Raw genomic sequence first — 26943 nt, forward strand, 5'->3', positions numbered from 1 at the left:
TGAGTCAACACAATACAGTCCGAAATGAACTTGGCCGCACGCTGGATTTGGTATTTTGCAACGGTGAAAATGATTTCGATATCGACGAGTCCGCTGTGCCGCTTTTACCTATTGATGCTCATCATCCTTCCTTAGTTCTGTCACTACCTGATCCACTTGACAGCATGCAACGTGGATAATAGAGCAGGGCTTCTAGACTTTAAGAAAATTGATTATGTCTCATTACTGCAGTATCTTTTTTTATCAAGACTGGGCCGATGTGTTTGAATGCATTGATGTTGATGAGATGACTGTGAGTTTCTGTAGCATTATTCAACATTGGTTGGAATCAAATGTTCCTCTCAAAAGACGACCAATTCATCCAGTGTTGAAGTGTGAGCGTAACGCAGTCCAGAGAAATCTACGTCGTCACAAAGCAGCTGACACGTGACTTCAAGCGTGCCAGTATCGCTTTCATTAAACTTAACAGTGCCTTGTACAAATCACACGTCCTCAGAGTCTAGTGGAATTTGTGGCGTAACCCCCGAAATTTTTGGAGCTTTGTCAACATCAAAATGAAAGATTCGAGTATACTGTCCAACATGCTACTCGATGGGAAGGAGTCCACTTCTCTTAGCGAAGCGGGTGAGATGTTTGCCTAACACTTTGCATCTGTCTTCGATAAAAATATGACAAGTGACGTTGGAGCTGAATCTGCTGCCTCTGATTTGCCTAGTGACTTAGTGGAACTGAGCACATTCGAAGTAACTCGGGATATGGTACTTTCAGCAGCAAGGAGACTAAAAACCTCACTCTCTCCTGGTCCAGATGGAATTCCGGCAGTGGTATTCTGCCGTTGCTCAGCTGCCTTACACACTTATTCTTATATTTTTATCTCGGTAAAATAGATTGCTGAACTTAATCGGTAAAATACGATTTTTGCTGATTTCTCGTTAGAAAACATGTTTTTTACTGAATATCGGTACATACAATTAACGAGATTTGGTTATTTGAAAGCATTTACTGAAGTTCGGCAATGGTTTACCATGAATTTCGTTAAAATCTTGGTTCACCGACTTCGGTAATAAAAAGTGACGAACCTCGGCAATTGAAAATAAGAGTAAGTATCTGTCAGTTGTGCACATTCATTGTCAGCTATTTTGTCAAAAAGTAAGTCGTCAGTTGCTTTACTAAAAGTGTTGAGTGTGATTCAATGAAGTGTAAAATGGAGGAAATATTGTGGCAAATCAATGGTGAAGGAGAAACTGTAAGCCAAAAATTGCGTCAACTATACTGTAATTACTAAACCTTTATTTGCTTTCAGATTTACAGCTTTATACAGAGAGGACATGGCTAACACTGCTTTTGCTGCAAACAACTAGTTCCGGGACACGCTGATGGGTGAGTGGAAGAGTGAGAAAGAATGTGTCATTGCGCGAACAACTTGAATAAAGACCTGTTCACAGAATTTCCACTAATTTGGAATTATTATTATCATTATTATTATTATTATTATTATTATTGCAAATCTGAATAATCCAATTAATTTGAGTTGATATTTCGACGATAGTCGGCAAAAGCTAAATCTTTTCATGAACGGTTTGCCGAAGAATTGGTAAAAGATTTATTCTTATTTTGAGGTATTTCGGTAAAATAAAAGCTGAACGCTCGGCATACAAGTACCGATGTTCTCGGTAAAATTTGACAGTTGAATAAAACTGAAAAATTACCAAGCGTTCGGTATTCTATACTTTTACCGAGATTTTTAACAAAATTTCGGCTGTTGGATTCTCGGCAATTTATTTTGCCGGCCTCGGTGAAATAAACTAAGTGTGTAGCAGAATCTTTAGTAGCCATATATTCATGCATCCTTTGAGCATGGAAAATTATGTCGTGTTTTCGAAGCTGGAAATAAACGGGATATTAAGAACTATCGAGGTATCACCTGTCTCTTGGCAGCGTTCAAACTGTTTGAGATCATCTTGAGCTAATTTGTCCTAAATCGCTCGAAGAACTAAATTTCAACTGACCAGCATGGATTTATTCCCGATAGTTCGGTAGCTACTAACTTTTTGGATTTCACCAGTACATGCATCACCGCGATGGAGGATAAGGGCCCATGCATTAATAATGTCACGCTAAATCGAGGAGAAATTTACCCCCCCCCCCATATCGTGACGTTTTTCCTATACCTAATGCATTGCTTGTCACAAAATCTTAGCCCCCCCCCCCCCCCCTAGAGCGTGACATAATATATAAATCAATCCTAAGACACAAGTCGACGTCATATATACTGATCTGAAAGCCGCATTCGTCAAAATCGACCCGAGGGTTTTGTTATGCAAGCTTTCCCGACTAGGAGCGTCTGAGCAACTTAGGTCGTGATTACATTCCTACTTGACTGGATGAACTCTTCGAGTACGACTAGATTCTTGTGTCTCTTCTACGTTTACCAGCACCTCTGGAGTACCTGAGGGAAGTAACGTGGGTCCACTTTTGTTTACGATATTCTTCAACGATGTAGTAGCTTTGTTGGGAGTTAAATGCAAGCTCGTTTATGCAGATGATCTTAAGCTATACGTCATAGTTCACTCGGTTGAGGATTGCCATCGTCTTCAAGCTCTGCTAGATTTGTTTGTGGATTGGTGCCGTGTGCAGTGTGCAGTGATGAAGTTTCACCGCTCTAAGAATTCAATCTTTTACAACTGCTGCATTGGCAATGTAACGTTTCGTATAGTAGAACGTATGACTGATCTTGGTGTTCTTTTGGACCCAAAGTTGACCTTCAATCTTCACTATTCCTCGATCATCTCTAAGGCGATTCGTCAACTGGGATTTATTTTGAAGATTGCACGAGATTTCAAAGACCCTCACTGCTTGAAGGCAATATATTGCTCTTTAGTTCGGCTTATACTTGAGAATGCATCTGTGGTCTGGTCTTCATATGAGCTAGCGTAGAATCTCCGAATATAACGTGTTCAGAAAAGATTTTTAAGGTTGGCTTTGCGCAGCCTGCCGTGGCGCGATCTAATGAATTTACCACTTATGCAGACCGATGCATGCTATTGGACCTGGACACATTGGAACACAGAAGAATAATGCAACAAGCTTTATTTGCAGTGAAACTTTTAAATGGCGATGTGGACTGCTTTCACAATTAAACTTCCGTATTCCTCATGGTGCATTCAGTATTTACTGCAATTCGATAAAATTTTCTGAACTTCCAAGAATTTACTTGAAGTTTCTCAATGCTATATGCAGTTCTTTTACTTTTACGATGTTTCCCAATTGGCTCTTGCGATATCTCCATCGTGATCTTTTGCTGTAGCATTAACACGCGGAACGTTTTTGTCGGTAGGTTCCAGACCACACAATTAAAACGCCTACTTCAGTTGTCCCCCATCGCTGGTTTGCATTGGACTAGTAACAAATTCGTTCCTCACGGTTACAAAATCGAACGTCGGTGGACATTAGTGTTTTACGAAAAAACACTCTAGTCATTGATTTCAGTGTACTTCTGAAACGTCCGGAAACGTCGAAAATAAAGTGAAACTTAAACTCGCGGACACGACAAACATTCAGCTACACAATCGGCGTAACTGTGCATACATCGAGATAATCGATGGTGAAACCGCCTAACGCTATAAAAGGGCACTATTCTTTGCGATAACAAAGAATTCAAGATTCATGTGGTTGTTGAGAGTGAAGCCGTGACAGTGCACGTGCATGACCTTCCTTCTCACACGCAGCATTTGACCGTCATCAATTTTATGAGGCAGTATGGAGTTCTGATATTTATCACACGGGAACGGTGGAAGTACCATTACCCGGGAATCTACAATGGTGTACGAGTCCTTCGGATGAAGCTTAGTCGCCCCATTCCATCATGTGTGGCCATCGATGGCGAAACAACGCTGGTGACATACCGGAATCAGCCCAAAACATGTCGTCACTGCGGCCCATCCCAAACAAAAGTGTGTGTGTGTGTCCGAAAACAGCTAGTAACACCAAAATACCACCACAAGCAGCACTAAGAAAGTCAAGTGATCCAAAGTTGAATGGAGACGAGTTTCCAACATTATCATCAGCATCTGAAGAAGAGGAACCGAATCTGGAGCCAGACTCCCCACTAACAAAAACCAACTAAGAAACCGAAATGCAACAGAACAAAAACAACGCAACCAGTGATAACGATGATGACTAAGTAACATTGATTCTCTTCGTCTTTGATATAAAATATCAGACGTAAACAAATATTTCATGTAAAATTAAGTGCTCCGTGACTGAAAAGTTCGTTACTCGACGTACGTTTGATTGAGTTGAATTTTGCGTCTGTTATGACTCAGTTTTATGTCAAAATTGATGCTCGTATAAAGGGTGATACGGTCAAAATTTGGTCAAGGGAAAACGCGTGTAAATCGGTGAAATCGTTTATTTAAAAAATCTAATTAAATTTCTTCTCAAGTTCAATTAGTATAAAATTCAGGAAAAATATTCAGTTAGGCTTCCGCTTTTCCAAATCCGAATTGCCGGGCCTTACGCTTGACCCCTGCCATCAGATTTTGTACAGCCACCTTGTCCACCTTCTTCGCCGCAGAAAGCCAGTTTGCCTTGAACTGCTGCTCGCCCTTAGCAGTTTTTTTGGTCTTCTTTAGGTTCCGCTTGACAATAGCCCAGTATTTCTCAATTGGGCGGAGCTCTGGCGTGTTGGAAGGGTTCTTGTCCTTGGGAACCACCTGCACGTTGTTGGCGGCGTACCACTCCATGGCCTTTTTACCGTAATGGCAAGATGCCAAATCCGGCCAAAACAGTACGGAACAACCGTGTTTCTTCAGGAAAGGCAGCAGACGTTTATTCAAACACTCTTTCACGTAAATTTCTTGGTTGACAGTCCCGGAAGCTATGAAAATGCTGCTTTTCAAGCCACAGGTACAGATGGCTTGCCAAACCAGATATTTCTTTGCGAACTTTGACAGTTTCATGTGCTTGAAAACATCTGCTACCTTTCCCCTTCCTTTTGCCGTATAAAACTCCTGTCCCGGAAGCTGCTTGTAGTCGGCTTTGACGTAGGTTTCGTCGTCCATTACCACGCAGTCAAACTTCGTCAGCATCGTCGTGTACAGCCTCCGGGATCGCGCTTTGGCCGTCGTATTTTGTTTATCATCGCGATTTGGAGTCACTACCTTCTTGTAAGTCGATAGTCCGGCTCGTTTTTTGGCTCGATGCACGGTTGTAGACGATACACCCACCTTATTTGCGGCATCTCGGAGAGAGAGGTTAGGGTTTCGCTTGAAACTACCGTCAACTCTCTTTGTCGTCTCAGCGGCTTCCGGTTTTCGATTTCCCCCCGATCCAGACTTCCTGGCTGTCGACAAACGTTCCCCAAACACTTTAATTACATTTGTAACGGTTGATTTGGCAACTTCTAGCGATTTTGCCAACTTTGCGTGCGAGTAGCTCGGATTTTCGCGATGCGCGAGCAAAATTTTGATACGCTGCTCTTCTTGCTTGGACGGCATTTTGACAACTGAAGAGTGAATTCCAAAATCAAAATAGGAGCAACATTCTACACACACACATCTTCAAAATGAGGGGTGTTCAGGTTTTTTAAATGCAAAATTGAAAGAAATACGTCAAGTTGATATTGACCAAATTTTGACCGTATCACCCTTTATGTCAGTCTCTAAGTGTGCATCCTCACGACCATGTTAAGACATTCCCATCTATTTTTATATTATTATATATATTATTAGATCGATGGAACATGCTTTTGTCCAACATGTAAATCCAACAGCATTTAATTAGAACTTATGAAATTTGATCAACTCTTTAAAAAACAATTCAATTTCTGAAATATGATTTCCGTTTCTCACCATCATCCCCATCAAGGTGGCTCTCGGTTAACCTCGTTACAAAAGCATCACGTAAACAAATCTGGCTCAGACAGGCCCAAAGCACTATACTACCGAGCAACCAAAGCGCTCTGAGGATGTCAGCCAAAAACCGTGAAGGAATCCTGTCTGTGTTCGTGCCTTGCCAAACACCTTAGGGACTGGGACAATGGGGACAATAGTCTCACTGTTATTTATTCTTTCCGCATACCTACCAGCCTCAGCGACGGACGGAGGCAGCGAGCGCCGGTAGGAAGGGCAAGCCAGCCACATCCCATAGAGAAAGTGTCATTTTTGATAAGAATGTTTACGATTATGGTCCTCCTCTTCGCCGAGTCACCGAGAGAGCATCGGGAGCAGGGATTGTGGTGCGGTTAAAATGAGTGAGCACTTTTCCGGTGAAGGACTTGAGCGCTCGTTCATGACCGGAATGCACACAATCATCAAACGGGGGACCATCATCAGCCAGACGGCTTTCATGTTCGTGAGAGTGTTGGAAGAGGGATTTTTTTTCCCGCTACAATCAACAACTGTTACCAATGCTGCCATATTTCTAAGCAAGAGCTTTTGGAGTGCGTCGTTTTGTCACACTGTCGGTGATTGTGGCAGAAAAGACCATCCCCGGAAGAAGAGGTACGAACACATTGTCGGTACTCGTTGTGACGAAGCATTTAGCGCTTGATGGCCTTCGGAGTGGGTCTAATGTTATGTTTTACTCCGTCCTAATGATGATTGTTGTAAATGGCATATGGCATGTCGGGATGGAAAATTGCAATTTTCAAGGCAAACTGACGTTGAAATTTGATTTGTTTAAGTTAGGTTGAGTTGTAAATAAAACCAACAGGATATGTATTATTTCTATTTGTGGAACTCACGATTCGCCTTAACATCCCACATCTAATCAAGGCGGATATTTTCGGAACCGGGACGACGTGTAGGACGCCAGAAATGAATGTCTACCGCCATTTAGGAATCCAAGGGCCATCGATTTTGGAAAAATGGTTAAAGACACTTCAATATGGGTATTTCCAGAACTGGGATAACATGTAGAGGCTGAAAATCGATGTCCGCTGCCGTTTTGAAATCCAATATGGCGACCATTGATTACTATAGGGAAAACTGTCAACTACACAATACGGTCTCTGAACGTCGCCCCCGTTCTTAGATTACTTGTATTGTACACGCTCGTTCGAGAATACTCTAAATTGAGTGGAAAACCACTCAATTTCATTACCTGCAAGACCGACAAAAGCGAAAGTTTGGATTTTTTTTCTCGAAAACGACGCAACACATTGAAAATTGGTTTTCTGCCGTTAATTGAACACACATTAAATGGTACATTTATCAGTCGATGCTGTAAAAACGAGGTCCTGGTGCCCCGCACGGCTGCTCCCCGTGAACGATGTTCTAAAAAACGCTTTTTGCGGTGCCAACTGCGGTTTGTGGTGTAATCATCTGAAAAAAAAAAAAAAAACCATGCCAAATTGTTAAGCATGTGTTAAACTAGTCCTTGATCGTTCGGTTTTTTTTTTAAATTTGTTTGACAAAATGGCGGCCTTGCAAAGTTGAAGTGCCGATTTTTGATCCTTAAAATTTGTCTTTGATCGGCTGTAAAAAATCGAAATTAAATGATAGACGAAATCCGAACGATCGTGGACTGCACAAAATAGTACTGAACAGAAATCAAAACGAATCGGACGAATCGAACGTATACATTTGGAGAAATTTTTGGCACCGGTTTTGAAAATATGATTCCGAGATAATCGCGTATAAAGTTTCAAGTTGGGTTTAGTCCACTATCAGTGAATATTTTTGTACGTCGCATAACTTTCACAATTTTCATCGGATCAACTTGATATTTTGAGGAAATATTCTTGACTTTATATACTTTGGATTAGGGCAATAAAAAAAAACGATTTTTTGAAAGTTTTCAGGTAGGCGTAACCCATTAAAACTGGATCTACCCAAATTTAAGTAACTTAGTCAGAACTCAATTTTGAGTGAAGCAGGCATATATTTATGTTCGAGTAATTTATACTCATTTCCATTAGATCAAAAATGTAGTAAAATGGGTGAAAAATAAGCAAATATGTAAAAATAATTTCTTTATCCTCTTTTGTGTTTTTGACGTAAACACGAAAAACAACCAGTTAAAATAAACAGAAAGAAGTGATTTTATTTCATTCCATGCTCATGTAAGTAATGTGATATAACAGGTCGCAGAAGCAAATAATCATCTCATACTTGATCTTCAGCATGTGCTGCTTCTTTGAATGAGGCGGCGAGTCTGTTGACCGTCACTCGTGTGCTGTGATTCAGTGTCTTGTAGAGAACGATGGCCAGGAAATCGATCAACATTATAAGTCCAGTAGGAACTTTAATTCCGAAGACCAGAAAACTTTTAAACAAAAAATCGATGGCGTAAATAGACGATTTCGCTTCCACGTAAACTTGATTGTTAATCACCAAGTAAAGCTTTCCAGCACTCAAAGGATTGGCAATGCATACGATAAGCGGATGGGGAACACTATCGAACACTATCGAGTGAGGCCATGTGATTCATCAATGCATTTTTTAAATTTAATGAACATTTATTTTACGCCATTTCAGCCTTCAGATGAAATGGCGTAAAATAAATGTTCATTAAATTTAAAAAATGCAATGAATACCTGAATGTTTCTTACCGCTACCCAATAGACCAAAGGATGAATAGCTCGTTCCTCGTCCATGGACGGATTCAATTTTACTGCGCGGTGGTTTCCACGAACTGGCATCTTGTCATTAATTCTCAGTAATGCCCGGATGTATTCTGAACTTTGAGTGGGATTAAATAAGTATGCAATTCAAATACAGCAAGGATGTCCCAACAAACAATTTTTGCTGCAGCTTAGCTTATACAGGTAAAAATTAGCTGCATAAGGCAAATTTTGGCTGTATAAGCACATCTGCAGCTAAAATAGTTTGTTGGGGTGTACTTACCATCCTGAACCTGAGCGAATTTATGAGAATTATATAAGAGGCATTTGGATAAAATTCCTGTATAATCAGGCTTTGGATCACAATTCGGAAATAGCATTGAAAATGTTTGGTAAATCTGAAATGATGAATAAAAAACCGTAAATTATAATCAACATTAATAGCACACGAATGAGTGTATTACCAGAAGACCCTTGAATCCAATTAAATGCGGGAACATTTCCAAAATTTCCGCGATGCTCTTCTTTTCTAGTAAGAACATTTTGTGTAGAGGAAAGCAGGCCTTCATTTCACTGCAGATTTTTGATTTTTCGGTTGGATCAATTTCTCGAAGAGCTTGAGCTCGACAAATAATCTCAGACGACACTGATGTCTGGCTTATACGGTATGCGTCGTTTGAATTTGCGCATTTCACTTGGCAAATCTTTTATTGTATTTCTTATATGATGGCATATCAGACCATTATGAGCACCTTTATCCAATCCATTGTGACACCAGAAAAAAGCCGCTGTAAATAAGAGTAAATGTTAATACTGTATAATATAAAGCTTTATGAACTAAATTACCTCATCAGGTGCACCTATATTGGTTGCACGTCAACTGTGGAAATAATGAAACAATTTTTCGGCCCAAGAGTTCTTGCTCACGTGCTGTAGGATAGCTTAAAAAATACATTTTATTGAATATTAATAGGTATAAACGCAGGTACAAACATAATACTTAATAATAAGAAAATCAAAACTTTAATACAAACAATATTTTTACTCAACTGTGACCTTCTCGGATACGCTTATCCATAACTTTACAAGCAATCCTTGTAATAAAACTGAGGCCATTCTTATCCGGGTGTCTTCTTTGGTCCAATATTGGTAGCAGAATATTGAAGCGAAATTTGGAATCGGCCTCAAATATTTGACGACAAATCTAAAAAATTAATAAAATAAAACAGGTCTTGAAACTTGGTGCTAGGTGCTAATGCTAGTTTTGTTTTTTAATAAATCACCCCTAATAAAAATTACCATAAAATAGAGCATAACGACGTGTTCGGGGTATCACTCAAACCATTTGTGGGATAGTTTACCCATCCGGGATACAGTTCGATTATGGTATTTGTTTATTAGGGACGTGACATAAATAATGGACGATTATTAATGATACATTCAGTAATAAAAAAGCAAACAAACCTGCTGTGAAGGGCCTGCCTCTGCCTTGTTTTCGTCTTCAACGAACGTCCTCAATTTCTCTGCAATTTTTAAAATCCATACTCTTGGTCCTTTTTAGGTTATCTCCATATCGATAAGATCCTGCTCCTCTAAAAACACCTGGGATGCATCGTTGATTTTGTGAGCTATGAAATGACAAATGCAAACAAATCAGATTTTAGGCCATATGAATAAAAAAGTTTCTAATTACATCAGGGGGCTGGCCACATTCCACGTGGACAGTTTTTGGGAGATTTAAGCCCCCTTTACCCCTGCCTGGACAACCATTCATATAATGTTTTATGTATGCTCCGTGGACATTTCCTTCTTAACTGTCCGCGTGGTAAATGGCTAACCCTTACATACAAACATCATAAAATGTTATATCTAAATGAATATAATACAAATATTGAATCATTAAATTTGAGATGTTCATGTATTACGTAAAGCAGAAACACCCCTTTGAGTATTTCAAATTTGTAGTACACAAACTATGGATAGTTTTTGTTTAAAGTGTTTTATGTTTTGTTGTTTTGATTGATCAGTACAAATTTTTTATTTTTGTTTTTCCTGTGTTTCTTGTGTTTTCAAGATGTAATTTCTATTATAAATCCAAACACCTACTTTCTAATATGTTGTTTCATTCTAGGACTATTTATTATCAAAAACGTTTAGGAATTGCCGATACATGTGACCGCTTCTATCCAGTGCTTTTCTTCGATAGTCAACAATATTTTCCTCGATGATTTGCTTTTGGATGACACATTAGGACTTGAAATAGCTGTTCAATTTGCGATCTGATAACTCGATGATTACTTGACCGTCCAACCCAATTTTTAGTATCGATCATAAAGGACCAAACGCAATGTGAGCGGAAGTGCAACGGAAACGACAGTGGTCACAAATGACATCAAGTTGCCTAACCGAAATCGATTTGGTTTTAACTAGTTTTCAATCATTGCGCCTGTGTCTTAAGAGGAGGGTTCATCGTGATATCCTAGCACGATGGCCAAACACCAACCAAGATATGAAAACCTCTCAACAAAGCTTTATGAAAATAGTGCGATTGTTAAATAATCTCACCAAAGTACTATTCATTTATTTCAACTAGGATGCCATACATAAGTAGACTGTTCATTTGAATTCAGATAATGTTAAAATAGCACAAAAAGTGTTAAGCTACAGCAATCGGTAACTAAAGAGAAATTGAATTATGAGAATCAATCAATGCCATATTAAGGTTTTTTAAGATTTATTTAATAGCTTCATAATAAACAATGTTTCTTAATACATTAATCATCATTATATTTCAGGCTTATATAATACGATTGGCTGATCACTCCATTTAACTGCCATAAGCTGTAAGTTTTTCTTGTTCACAATTTTTCTTTTGAAATTCGGACAATTTTATCGGTGTGGATAACCTTATAACTATTATATGCTTCGCAGAGTGCAATACATTTTATTTCTTCAATTACAAACGCTTTCTCTTCGTTATGCAGTGCTATTAACTTTAAAACTCCATAAAACACTTCTCCGCACATATTATACTTTACAATCAAATCTGGCCTGAAACTTGTTTTATTTATCTGCATGTGTTTAATAATAGTAAAAACATCTGGAAAATCAAACAATACATTTTGGTACTTCAAAGTATTCTTATAAATGTTGGTAGAGGATAATATGCTTACAGTTCCAATAGCATAGTTTTAATTAAGGATTGTATTAATTTGCTTTAGATTCAAACGCTTCGTTAGGCTGAATGTAAGATTCATAAAATTATTGCATGTTTTTGCTTGCCTTTTTAATTCTTTAAACTTAGCATCGTAAGGCATGCATGAATGATTTGCAACATGTCCATCTTGACGTATGATTGCCGGATAATGGGAAAGATGATGGATTTTATTGATCGGTTTAACCAGCGGAAAACATGTTTGGAACAGCTTAAAAATCATTTGGATTTGAATTTCTAAATCTTTAACTTGTTCGTGCGTGAGTTTGTTGGAAAACGAATAAAAACCAATTTTTAGTAATGAACTTACCAAGCAAATGTAATTACCATTAGTAGGCAATATTACATTAAATATGATTCACTTATAGCATTATTACGAGACTTTAAACTCATTACTGAAAAATTGGGCGATGGTTCATCTTGTTTCTCAGCTATTCCATAATTGAAATCTCTAATTAGACCATTTAGCTGGTCCACCGCAATGAGCTTCCGGTCAATAACTAGGTCTTTCAGTATTAATTTCATTACCATCATTCCAACACGTTCCAATTCATCGCAGGTTTTTTTTTTCAAATTTGATGCCACCGCTTCTAAATCTGTTCGAATTGATTCTGGAGTTCTTGAGCAATATACAGCTCCAAACGATCCCTGATGTAATAAATCTCGCGACGCGTAACACATTCGGCAGAATAACTTAGAGTGTGGTCCCATCAGCTCAAAAATTTCGTGGATTGCCAGAGTATGTCCAACAACATGAACTAAAATAGTTCTCAAAACATGCTCTTGTCCTTTAACTGTGATTTTTACACCGTCGTTCGATTCTAAACGAAGAAGGTCTTTGATGAGTGGACGTAGTATCTTTGCGTAACCATACTTCCTCACGGCCTTTGTATGTACAGTCAAAGTCAGGTAGATTCGATCTGGATTAGAATTAACAACAGGGTTGAAGTTTTCAATTTTTATGCTAACATTGGTGAGTTTTTTGTTGCCTTTTCGCGACCCCAATGCATTCAGGTACTCCACATCGTCGATATGTATAGCCAATTGGAGAGCATCTGGATGCGAATTCAGGAACGGATGATTCGTGAAGCGCTCCCCATCCTTGAATCCACGAAGAATACCATCTTGAGGAGATTCATTTGCAACCGCCACCCGTGCTTGATCGTTTTGCATAATCAATGCCAATGTGTCGATAATGGGTATATAATGTGCAGCGTGTTTGACTACTGTTGTGTTCTTTACAACCTTTCTAGGATGACCACGACCGCAAGAGGGAATCTTAGTTACTTTTGTGGTCTTAATTCGACCCAGAAGTTCTTCCCTTGGGATAGGTATCGCATATCCTGCAGCTCGTGATAAATAACTCATACAATCTTGAGGGCTGCGAACATTAGAAAATACATCCGGGATCTTAAATTTATTGATAGCGTTTACAGCGTTAACATCGTTGTATGGAGTTGCTTTTAACTTTAAATATGATTTGAAGATCCCGAGATGGTACTTTCCAGAATACTGAATGAGATCAGCTGTCGCTTGCATAAAGTCTTTAATTTTTGACTCCGGTAGTCCAACATCGCAGCGCATCTTCATCATGTATTGCTTTGCAAATTGTGTCATCTCTAAGGTAGAAATAGAAGATTCGAAGATCTTGGGATTTGTGATTCCGGAATAATCTGGATCATGTGGATTCTTGGATCCGACAACGACGAGCTAGGACAACCTGGTAATGTATGATAATTTTCATGTTCTTCTTTGAAGTTCTTGTCGATGTTTTCACGAGGGTGGACTTCAACTTCAAATTCTTAAAGCGATTATAGAGAGAACCGCATTCCGAACAAGCAAACGGGACATTGACGGCATTGCTAGTGTAGATTTTATGTATTTCCCTGAAGTGAGTTTTCAATTCTTTTACGTAACTTTTTCACAACGCCATTTTGATTTTTTTTGAGTCAATTAACAGGCTTTTTAATTGCATTAACTCATAATTGAGATCCGTATTTATTTATTTTTTGTTGATTTTATGTTACTCAAATTTATAAATCTAAACCACTCATTCGTTGACGTTTCAAATGAAGTTATGAAAATGAGTGACTCCAACTCAGTTTTGAGTACCCTCGAACGAGCGTGTAGGGTAGTTGACAACTTATCTTAAACGATGGCTGCCATATTGAATTTCAAATATTAGACTTTTTTCTCCAAAGATGGAGTTACTTTCCCAATAATCTCTATCACATCACAATATCAATGAGAGGAATAATAGCCCCTGTTACCGATTTATCATTTTTCTTCTCACTGATAGTAACAGTAATGATAGGGATTGGGATAGGGTGTGATATTGATAATTGATAGGTATAATGTTGATGCCTCTCTTGATTCCCCTGTAATTCATTTGAAATTTAGTAAAAACTATATCGGAATTTGTTTCTGAATTTCGTTTGAAATATGGTTCCAAGCATATTCTCGAAAAAAATCTTTTGATCATTCTTAAAACTGCAGAAACTATCTTTTTCCAAGTTGAAGACCCGTGAAAATCTCATTAAAATACGTAATCGTATAATATTAATATATGTTTATTATCCAGAATCTTGAAAAAATTTCTCCAAATTTTTATTGTGTCTTAAGGAGGTCCAAAAATTCAATATTTTGCCTCTATCTATCGCTATTTAATTTTCATTTTTCAATGTATACAAAAAAAATCATTCATAAGATCTTTGAAGCTTTTATCAAATCCCATAAATCACGAAGATTTGTCTTAGTCCGAGGTCCTAAAAAGTACCTTGCATCTTATGTTTTCCCAAGTAGAAAAAAATATTTCTTTCCATTTCTTAAAATCAGACTTATTAGCAAAATCCCAATAAATACATTTATTGGCGCTTGCTTTGCGTGTCGGATAAACTTTCCTGGATCAATATAAGTCACCATCATCGTCATCCCAGCAGGAACTATCATCGGCGGAAGTTAGTTTGATATTTTGTTTGATGTGCAGCTAATTAAAATTAATTAGCATTATTTTGCCAAGAGCAGTGTGCAGTGCGCCCATGCATGGTGTTGGAGTTGACTCGGCAAGTGCATGTTTTCCTGCTCCATCCACCGAGTGGTACCAGTTGTGGGGCACATTCATAAGTATGTATATAGGTTATATTCTAGCTTCACTAGCATGTGCGTGGAAGCAAACAGTCTACTGTTTGATTAGTTAGCAAAGTAAACTTCCGTGAGAGCCTAGCGGAGTCTGTTGAATCGGAATGTTTACAAGGAATACAGGATTGTTGTTGCGAGTAGAATGACGGCATCAAGCATATTGATATTAGTTTATGATTAGTGCATATTTATGACGATGTGCATTTTGTGCTGTTAGATGCAGTTGACATGGTTTTTGAGCAAAGCTTCTCAAATTGTGATGATGCATGAAAGGTTTGTTTCCGACCGGTGGACATCGATTCGGACTGCATTACGAAAAGGAAAAACAAGCTTTATTTATGCTTTCGTATGCTTACGTATCGCATTCTATTATTTCTACTTTAGTGTTATCTACAGTACCGGATATAAATATAAAGGGTGTCCACAGTTAAATTGCATCACTTAGAGGCACTCGCCAAAAAAAAAAGTCTCTCAACCGATTATCATGAAATGTTCGAGGAATGTAATACTACAGTTTTTTCCCGTTTTTGACAGCCCCATCTTAAATTTTAAGCTGACAAAATCGAGAAGCTGATAAAATCGGGAAATTTTCTTTTTCAATATTTTAACCATCAACATGATTTTGAAATCATGTTTAACCATTTAACGCTTTAAAGCTATTGATCAATACCACCTCGCTTTTGTTGTGGGCTATATGCAGCTTCGCTCCATGCATTAGGTTCGACCGCCTCGGTCGCCAACATTTCCATCTATTCCAGCGTCTTGCCTGTTACCGTAAGACGACGTCGTCCGCAGAGCCAACGATCTCAACTCGTTTGGGTAGTTTCAGCGTTAGACCGCCGTTTTAACTCACGTTTCAGAGCGTTGGACCAAGGATGGAGCCTTGTGGAGATCCCACCGTGATTCTAGTCGATCTCTGTCCCATATTTGGCTCGTAGATCTCGTAGATCAGAACCCGGTTCTGGAAGTAGCGCCGGCCTCCCACCTGGAGCTGTTGAACGCATTCTTGACGTCGATCGTTATCACAGCGTAATATCGATCTCCTCTCCACTTCTGTTTCGACGCCTTCGCGGCTTTCTAGAATTGCATTCCACTTAACTTAACTCCAACCCAGTGCGAAACCGAACTTTTTGTCAGTGTAAACCTCAACCTGAGCTAGGTTTTAAAAACAAACGAGCAAACTGACGTTTGTCAGAAAACAAGCAGACCCAATCTTGATACCCGATCCAGGTTGGAACTGAATAATAAACGAATTCGCTATAAGAGTTTTTCGAGTGTATCCTGCAGGCACTGCTACGAGTTGCTCGTTGGTGACTTCGTCGTTATCTCCCTCTCCGTCTCCGTACGATGTAGGTGCTTCGTGAAAAGCCCTTCCACGATGACTTTCTGGTTCTCTAAGCACATTTCAGCGGTCATGACTTGACATCTGATCTTCGTCATCACTACACGGTGTGCGTCGTTGGCAGCAGCGTCTCGATCCAGCTCCAGTTGACAGTTTGACTTGCTCTGCTTTATCTCTCGTTTATATGCTCGGAACATTCCTCTATGTTTCTCTCTGTCTGCTTCTGTTCTTGCTCTCTGAACACGTCTTCTGGCTCTGAGACAACTAGCGCGGAGGGTGCTAATTGCCTCGTTGCAGCAGTAAACTTCAGGTCGCAAGTTCTCGTCCTCTGTACTGCCACAAAATTCCGTTGACCGATTCCATATCGGATTGCCTGATGGTTACTACGGGTATATCCTTCACATACCCTCCAATTCATGTTTTCCACCAGCAACGGACTGCAGTCCACATGAAGTGACGTCGATAATGGATTCCCGACCATCTCTGCGAAAAGTCCTGGTGGTGCCTTTATTGAACAGCCGCATTTCCAGCTGCGCCAGAGCTTCCAGCAGAATGTGCCCTCTTGCGTTGGTACATCTGTTTACCCACTCCACTGCCTAAGCATTGAAGTCTCCACCGATGACTACCGCTCTTCGTCCGATCAGCTATTCGGTAAGTCCAACCAGCGTCTCGTGGAATTGCTCCATCGTCCACCGGTTGCGTTGCAACTGCATATGAATATTCCGTTCATTTTGGCGATCACGAAACTTTCTTCTGGAATGGGGTATCTGCCCATAACTTGTATTGCAGCCATCCCAGCTCTATCCGCTTACCGAGTTACCTTTATCGGGAGGGACTCGATACAGCTGTTCAGTGTCGCAATAATTGAGGTTTATTTGAGTTACAATAACAGATGTTCCGTCAAAACAATTAAGTGTCTCTTGGAGCGAAATGCTTGAGAATTCAAGTTTAAAAACCAAAAAGTTCAGCAAAATCTTCAGGCTGACATAATTGGGAAAAAAATGAGCTTCGACACTTTCTATTTCCTGTTTCTGAAACATCGAACTTGTCTTTCGCAGTCATATATTGGTTTTCCGGAATTTGTTTGAAGTCCATTTTTACGTACGTTTCATTGTTCATGATACAGCAGTGTGGTCAACTTTTGTGTGTACAGATAACGTTCCCACGTTCTAGCTGTCCTCTTTTTTCGTTCATTGCGGTTTGGTGCTTTCTGAACCTAACCTCGACAGTTAAACGTTCTCCAAAACGTTTTATGACACGACGATTGAGTAGATTATGGGATTCCCAAACTCTTTCCGATGGCTCTGTGCGAAAGATGTGGGTTGCTACTAGAAATTTCACAATGAAACTCACGTCATCTCAGAGAGAAGGCAGTAGGGTGGTTGTTGCGTGCTGTACCATCATCAGCATTGTTGACGGTTTTTTGCCTGTAGACTTGGAGACATACTTCAAGTCTCCGCGTACATCGTACGGGTTAGGCAAAAGATGTGCGTCTATCAGTGATGCAAAATATCACGACACTCACGTGACACTCGTCTTCGCATCAACCGACTATCGCTGACAGATCGTTTTGTCACGCAGTGAGAGTTAGAGCCATGGCAAACAACAATCACCAGCAATGGTCGCTGCTCACAAGCAAAACGTTACACTCGCTGCTGATAATGAAAAGCACAACGAAAACAGTGAAGACTTCTGCAGTACGGTCATGAGAAAAAGCGAAACGACAGAAGAAAATGAAAACAATGCCTACGCATTCCAAGTTCGTCTCGGCAGGCGCGGCTGTGTGAGTTACAAACAAAGCAGGCAACACTAAACGGAAGCTGTTGGGCTCACTCACCAACATACTCACATAAGCAAGCAAAGCAGCAACTGCTTCAAAACGAGCACAGATGAGTGTCGTGATTGTCAGGAATAACCAGATCGGTGATGGATCACAACATAAGACGACATTCACCAGTTGCTTTTAACTTCTTTCGTCAACTTGATGGATGGTCATGGAGAGAGCTTCAACGAGCACATTGATAGGAATGAACAAAGCGTTACTACCATCAGCTGTTTGATGATGGTGATGTGTTGCATTAATGGCCCTTCGCTCATTTTCAACTTCTATTCAATTTTCATACTGCCGGACTCTAACGGAACACGCTATGTATGAAGGCACTTTTTTTGCAGCATTCATGTACCTCAGATTTTTCTTCACAGGATGTTAGTATTGATTGAAACAATCAAATCTGTGATGGTTTTAAAATATTTCATCTTTGGTTTTTTGAGAACAAGTGATTTGAAGTTCTTTGATGACGGAACATCACTAGATTTATACTGTAATGATTCACTCTTACAGCTTTCACCCTGGTTTTGTCTGTTGATTTGATTTGTTTGAATTGGTTTTCAGCTCTTTGGTGTTGGCAGTCGCGGGCGATCAATTTTGCTCATGCTCATGCTCTAAGTTCATTTTCAGCATTTCGACGATGGAACGTCTTCAGATTTATATTATAAGGGGGCTTATTACGGATGTCACATCACGGTGAAAAGTTGTCACTTGTCGTCACGGTGAAGTGATTCCCATTTGATTTGTACGGTAATCACGGCTCTTATTCTGAGTATCACTTGCTTATCACCGTGTAGTGACACCCGTAATAAGGCCCAATGATACACCATTTGGTTTTGGCTTCGGGCAAATCCAAGTATAATGCATGATAACACTGATTCATTTAAAACCATGGTCGCATCACTTATCAAGGTGAATCCTGATCCAACGAACCCAACTTACTAACAAAAATCTCCTTTTCTGTGTCTTTTATTGGAAATTTCAGGGTTACATCTTCCTTATTGGGAGCTGAGGAGACATAGAGCTGCATCATATTGTATGTAAAATAATTATTATTTTCATTGCGGAATACCAGTTTTTTTTTTATCCATATAAATATATTTTCATTATTACGTATTTTAATGTTCTGATATATTTCATTTCTCCATTACATATGTTTACTATATATATAAATAAATACTGGGTTGGGAGGGAGCATCAGGGTATCATTTGACCTGAAACTGGACGATTGGAGTGGTATGACAACCGGAGTCTAGGAGGGAATAAACACTATCATTTTCTTTATCCTACCGATTCGATTGTGATGGTGTGAATTCTACTCCAACAGTTTCAGTGAGATTGACGCGCCCTTCTTAACAAACCATCCTGTAGGAAGCTTAATAAGTATTGCGAATTGCGTTATTCGATTTGTTGGATCGTATCGTTGGAAGGAGATTCTTAAATTCCCGTGGATTTCGCGTAAGTGCCTCTGCTTACGGGTCCACCCCACCGTTTTTGGCCCTTCATACAGCGATATTGTGAATTCAGATCGGTAGCTCAAATTGATCTTGCTATTAAGTGGAGCTGCATACAAGACAAGATCTTCGAAGGGATGGTGGCTACCTTACATACATACATACATACACAAGTGATTTGAAGTTCAAAAAGTTGATTATGAAGGCGTATATGGACTATTGACCATACAACTCCTACGAACTGAACAAATGCAGTCAAATAAGGTTCAAAAGTTGATTGCATTAATCCAAATGGCATCAAAGAAGTTTTCTTTGACTCCCAAGTAAGATCCATATTTATTTTGTCGACTTTGTGATAAATCAATTATAATTGTTCGTAGCACAATATCTTGTTTAATTTCTCTTTCCTCATAATAGTAAAAAAGAAAGAAGCGAGCAGGACAGTCCGAGACAGTCACGCAATCATAGTAGGCATTGATTTTCGTCCTATTTCGAGTGTTTTTTTTTCTTATGGATGTATCGTGTAGAAAATCTGGAAAAATTAAGAAAATAGAGAGCTCGCTTTTCGTGCTTCGAAAAACGACTCTGTAAAAAAAAAATTGAAGCCACTTTATAGCGACGATCGTGAAAGATTTTTACCGGAGTTAAATAAAGGAAATAGTAGGTATCCGAAAGTTTTGTGTGTTGTACTCAGCAGCTGGCGAAGATGGCATTTACCACTAAATCATCCTGAGGGGCGGAAAGTTTGCTTGGATTTTTAAAAATAAATAGATACGTTTGACGCAACGGCGAGATCAAAAATAAATTCTGGCAACCATGACGATATTTTTTGAAAATCGTTTTACCGATAATGCCGATAATACAGGAATGAAACTCACATGAGGTTAGTTACTCTTGCCCAGTGAGTTTAGGTAGCCCTCACCTTGAAGAGTTACAGAGTTGTTAGAGCTTCATTGCAGTTCCCATATTTTGTCCATGGACATTTTCAGGAAGGTTCAGCGACCTTCTAGGAAATTCTGCAAACTATAGGGAACTGTAGTGAATTTTAGGAAAGTACTGCAAGCTTCAAATTATTTCCTCCAATAAAGCAGAGAAATTCAACAGCTTTCTGATTATTTTATTGAACTTCAGGGAAGTTTTACAAACTTCAGGAAAATTATTAAAACTTTAAAGATGTGCTTCGATTTTCAGGAAAACTCTGCCGACTTCAGGGACGTTTTGTGAGCTTTTGGGGAGTTGAATGTCGTTCTGGTAAGTTCTACGAACTTCAAGAGAGTTCTGTGAACTATAGCAACATTATATGAATTTCAATGATGCTCTGCAAAAAGTCTTTTAAACATGAAGACATTTTGGCAAACTTTAAGGTGGGGCTGTGAACCACAGGTAAAATTTAATAACATTAGGAAAGTAATGGAACTTTAAGAAATATCTGAGAATTTCAGAAAAAAAGGCAAAACCAAAGATGGTCAAAGAACATCAAGAAAGTTCTAAGAATTTCATCGAAGTTCAAGGAAATCAAGGAAAACAGGGCTTTGAATTTGAATGTAACTTCTATAAGCTGGTTGACCCGATGAAACAGCTTATAGAAATTGGTTGAACAACTCCCACTCTATGTCTTAGAAAACAGGTATAGTAGAAATAATGTCTTGTGATATTTCTTTCTCTTTTACGCTTCCTTTATGAAATGTGATCGAGGGTATAAAAAATACCGGTATAGAAAAGGGAGCAGTTTATGAAAATTGATGTTCACAAATATCCAGAAGAAAGATGTTAACAAGAAGTTCAAACCAAACTCGACAGTCAAAGATGTGCGGGTTTGTAAATATTTGTTAGAAAAAAAAAACACCGCATAAAAAAAAAGAATTTTATAAAAATTTGCAAATTATGTCTGACTCAGCTTTCTCCTAGGAAACGTCATGCATGGAGTGAAAACCGCTTTGTCGCCAAAAGCAGGCAAAAAACAAGCCGAGGTTATTTTTGTAAACGTCGCAGGAAGACCAATGGGTTTAAATTTGAAACAGTCGGGAAAAAATTCTAAGATTTCTCACGAAGATTTACTCAGCTTTAAGAAAGATCTTAATCTGAGTGCTAATAGGTTCAGTGTGTAACAGTTATCTTTTTAACTTTATATTTTACAAAACTTTACACTATACTTTTGCTATATTACAGACGCTAAAAAATGGCTTAACGTCTGAGATATACCGGCTGTCAAATAGCCTTGCCTCAAATCAGCTATGAGGAAAGACAACGCAATTAGGAGGCTGCCGACTCGGCATACGCAATTTGGATTCGCTAGTCGCCATTGTAGTAGACCTGTGCGCCGCCGCCGTTGATTTTCATACGCCGCCCCCGCCGATGAAAATAAGCCGGCGCGCCGCCGAAGTAAAATCTTTCACGCCGCCGAATAAATTCATTTCACGCCGATGAAAAATTCGTAGCACCTTTTAGGTAAAATGCATCTTGAACGCGTTGAAATTAGTGTGTAGTGCAGCGATTATCATTTAGTTTTTTGACGTTTGTTCGCACTTTCTCGATCTAGCACACAATAATGAATCATTCAGGTCGGATTTACATAAAGAATAAGTGAATATAGGGTGTCCCAGAATGTCTAAGCACGACTTTCGAACACCCCTGTTTGTTTCAGAAGCCGTTTAAACAGCTGATTATCACGCTGAATCATTGTTTACATTTCGACCAACAGTTTCGTGTATCGTAAGTTGCAGTTCTTTACATTTCCGTGACAATGCGAAGCATTTCTCTGGAAAAACAGATCGTGCACAAATAGTGAACTATACCCATTTTCTTTTAAATATCATTATTAAGGAGACTTTCAGCCCAATCTCCAACATTTCTTTGAGTAAATTAGTTAAATTACAAAGGTGTAAGCATCGAAGTATGGTGATGAAGCAACTTTCCAGAACAAGCAAAAACCTGGAGGTAAACCGAACCCTGCTGACCAAAATCTGAACCGGAAAATCGAGCAAGCTTTCACTCGCAAGAAAAGGGCTTCGTTTCAAGACGTGGCTAGAAAAGTAACGTCCAGCGGGCAAAGGCAAGAATGGGTATAAAGACGATTAAGAAGCAGAAGAAGCCAAAGCGAAGGTAAAAACAAGCCGTATCCGTCAAACCGAACGCTCGGAAGCAGGATGGCCAGATTGTTTTTTGACGTAGGACTACGTCTTTGATTTCTATATGGGGGTACACTTTGTGAAAACCGAAAATGGAACATGTAACAAATTAAGAAAGATTTTGAACGTTAATAACTCAGCTATCCCTGGTTCAATTTCAATAATTTTATCACCAATCGATCAGAAATATGGCTACGCATTGATAACAATGCTTCCGAATGTTGATTTTCAACAAGAAACTATTGAAAAACTGGTAAATGTTCAGCATTGTCCAAAAGCGTCGAATTAACTAACAAATCCACCAATTACCTACATGCATATGCTGCTTCCCCAGCACAGTCGTCAGAGAGTAGTAAGTAGACGAAACAAGTCGAAGTGGCATTCGCCTCCGATCCTCGGGCGCGTGTGAATAGGGAGGATGGAATTACGTAATATTTTACACACTCATCGCCATGTTCAGAACCAAACGCAAATTCTTCGAGATAACCACCATCCGTCGTCTGGCTCGCGGTGGCGGTGTCTGACGTATCTCTGGTTTGATTTACGAGGTGTGCTGAAGGTGTTCCTGAAAAATGAGATCTGTGATGCTGTCACCTACACTAAACACGCCAAGCGTAAGCGGCCATGGATGTCATCTACGTTTTTGAAGTGACAGAGACGCACTCTGTTTGGTTTCAGAGGTTAAATCATCACCAACATTGGAAACAAAACGGCTCTTTTCAGGGCCACCAAGCTTATTACAGTAAAGAGTAGGAATAGAATTCATCTGCCTGTTTGTCCATATTCAGAACCACCAACCACACAAAATGCTCATGTGATCAAACTGGAAGCAGGGATACAAATTGTTTTGATCAACCTTGATCAACTTTGAATCGCCACGGCCGGATATTTTCGATGGAAGAAGCAACAATCTAGCATCTAATTCGACGAAAACGGCAGGAAACATATCTGGATCAACAATAGAATAGGGCCCATCAGCATTTGTAAACAAACCGTTCCAAAGCCTCACAAATCGAAGGCCGCTCACACAAACCAACACCAACATCTTGTAGGTAGAAGTTTCCCCTATCCGATGATGGTGTTGGTTTGTGTGGGTGGCCTTCGCTTTGTGAGTAAAGGGCTTTGGAACGGTTTGTTTACAAATTCTGATGGGCTCTTTTCTATTGTTGAAAGAGAGTGTCGATGAAGAGAATCGATCAATGTAGATAGGACCTATTGAAAAGTGACGCGAGATTTGTTTTCCGTACTGAGCTCCAATGCTACCGACGCCAGGGAGGCAGCTCCCAGAGATGTTATGCCTTAGAACATGCCGATGGCGCCGACTGAGATTGGACCCAGGCCTGCTGGGGTGAGAGGTAATTACGCTAACCACCGGCGCCGATATCTATCACGGCGAATGAGAACGACCCAAATTTGAGTTTAGTTATCTCAGAAATAAGTGCAAGAACTCAGTGATGAGTAAATATTCCTCATGTTTTCCAAGGTTTTTCCAGGGTTTTCCAGGGAAAAATTCCCGAATTTGAGAAAAGTAAAGATTGGATTCACTCAGTCTACTGGTACTACTCCGAGACTGAATAAAATTTTCGTCAATTTCCTCATTTTCTGGCAGATTTTTTAGGTTTTCCACAGGAAATCATGAGACAAATTTACTCATCGCTGAGTTCCTACACTTTTGGCGATTATGAGTGAACTAAACTCAAATTTGGGGCGTTCTCATTCGCCGTGTACGCAAAAAGAAAATAGCCTGTGTCGCTACTTGATAGCAAACTACTCATAATGGGAGGAGTCTTTGTAGCATTTATACCACTTGGTTGCACATCATTCTGCTTTAACCTAAAAAATATAAAGCAGCGCTGCTGTCGCTGGCGGACAGCGTGGTGAGCAATAGTAGCAGTAGGTCGTGGCAAAGGAGGTGCCAATCGTCATCGCAAATTCTTCGAGATAACCACCATCCGTCGTCTGGCTCGCCGTCGTAGTGTCTGACGTATCTCCGGTCTGATCAACGAGGTGTGCTGAAGGTGTTCGTGGAAAATGAGGTCCGTGATGCTGTCACCTACACTAAACACGCCAAGCGTAAGTGGCCATGGATGTCCTCTTCACTAAAACGGCCCTTTTCAGGGCCATCAAGCTTACATCAGTAAAGAGTTGGAATAGAATTTATCTATGCTTGTTTGTCCATATTCAGAACCACAAGCCCCCAACGACCACACCAACTTGGAAGCAGGGGTGCAAGTGATTGTGATTGATTCAGGGTGGCCAGCAAACCGGGAAATCCGGGAATACCGGGAAATATCCGGGAATTTGGAAAGTAACCGGGAAAAACCCGTGAATTCTGCAAGAGAACCGGGAAAATAAATTAACCATATCATAGGAACAAATTTTTATATCAGAATTTCAGAATAAACCATTAAAACAGAGTGATCCTTTAGCAAATGAATGTCTTGCTCTATTTGTTGCATAATTTTCTTCAGTATACCGTCTTATTGTTTTTAGAATTTAATCACTCAGCAATATTGCAAATTGATTTTTGTCGTTTCAATTTCAGATGTAAAGTGCATGGTCCTCTAAAGAAAATATTGAAGATGCTGGAGTTTGGAAACAAATATTTGTAAAAACCGAAACTGAATTATTCTTTTCCGGGGTTTTAATTTTAATTTTTCGTTGTTCAAAATTCTCATGATGAATTCCAGAATTAACTTGGAATTCTGCTCTGAATTATCTTGAAATTGTTCTGAAATAAACCAGAAAACACTCCGCGTAATAATTACCGTTGAATTCTTTTAGGAATTTTCTTCCAACCCCTTCTAAGAATTTATTGGAATCCTTCATATAATTCCCGTTCCCGCCTATCCGGAGACTTTGATTTCTTTAAAAATCTTTTCAAACATTTCTTTTAACTCTATTCAAAACAAAAGAAATCTTTCGAAAATTAATTTAGAAACCCCTTGGAGTATTTTAAAGAATTTCTTTCTAATTATCAGCAAATTTTTTGGAATCAATTTTGTTTGGGTTATGTGATGAATCATTCGCACTAGGGTTGAAATTATTGCCAGAACATTTTAAGAACTCTGTTTCTTGTTGAATTCCGATCATAATTCTCTTGGAATTCTTCTTAAAATTCATCTGTCATGTTCCTCACGATGCCCATACAAATCTCATCAGAACCACGTAGGAATTTTCTGCAATGTTTTATTTTTATTTTCACAATTCTTTTTTAAATCTACTAAAATTAACTAACAGTTTAATTTACAACTTGCATTCTTCTCCAAAGAAATCCTTCCAAATTCATCTAACAATTTCTATTGATTTCATGTAAGAATAATTCTGGAAATCTGCTCTTCTCCTTCGAAAACTGTGTGGGAATCCTTCTCAATATTTGTTTTTAATCAACACTTTGAATTCTTTTAAATTTTACTAAAGATTCCAGGGTTTGTCCGCCAGATTCTACAGATTGCTATGTAATTTGTTATTACCCTTAAAATGCTTCCAAGTCTCAGAGCGTGACAATTATGACTCCACGACTCATAAGTATGATGTTTTTTTTTATAAATCTGTGATCTTGAAAAAAATTCAAAATTTCACATTTTAATTATTGTTTCTCCAAATCTTGCATCACGAAGCATGTTATTAATCACAAATTTTGAAGAAAAGTTCTAGTTTCAGACTCTACACAAATTTCAAAGCTCCAGAATCTTGGGAATCTTCTTAAATCACATTTTTTTATCCTATCAGTAAATTTTGTTTTTTTTTTGTTGCATATTAACAACCGGGAATTTTTAAGATTTGAACCGGGAAAACCGGGAAAAAACCGGGATTTTCAAAATGAAAATTCACTGGCCACCCTGATTGATTCTCGTAATCAACTTTCTTTTTGAAAAAGATTACTACAAATTAGGATCGCCTACAATTCAAAACCGGAAAGAGTTGAGATAATGGATATTTCAGGCATAACATTTGATAACGGCACAAAAGCATTTGTAAACAAACCTTCTTAAGCCCTTTACACGCGAACCAAAGTACGCCCACGCAAACCAACAACATCATCGCATAGGGGCAACTATCACCTTTCTGTAAGTGGTATTGGTTTGCGTGGGCGTACTTTAGTTCGCGTGTAAAGGGCCTTAGAATGTTTGTTTACAAATGCTTTTGTGCCGTTATCAAATGTTATGCCTGATTTGATCAATTAAAAGAACTTAATGCTCTTCACATTTATTCCGTCCACTAGCGGTCCTACGTCAAGCTTCCGTTTGTGCCCCTAGGCACAGACCCTTCT

General features: G+C 39.1%; 1 pseudogene; it reads right to left on the bottom strand.

Annotated features, from left to right (window-relative positions):
* Positions 1-8108: 8108 nt before the first annotated feature.
* Positions 8109-9256, bottom strand: LOC135704251 (uncharacterized; annotated as a pseudogene).
* Positions 9257-26943: the final 17687 nt, after the last annotated feature.

Source organism: Ochlerotatus camptorhynchus, unplaced genomic scaffold, assembly GCF_037179485.1.
Source record: "Ochlerotatus camptorhynchus isolate MF236.1 unplaced genomic scaffold, CSIRO-AGI_Acam_v1.1 ptg000232l, whole genome shotgun sequence".
Taxonomy (NCBI): Eukaryota; Metazoa; Arthropoda; class Insecta; order Diptera; family Culicidae; genus Ochlerotatus; species Ochlerotatus camptorhynchus.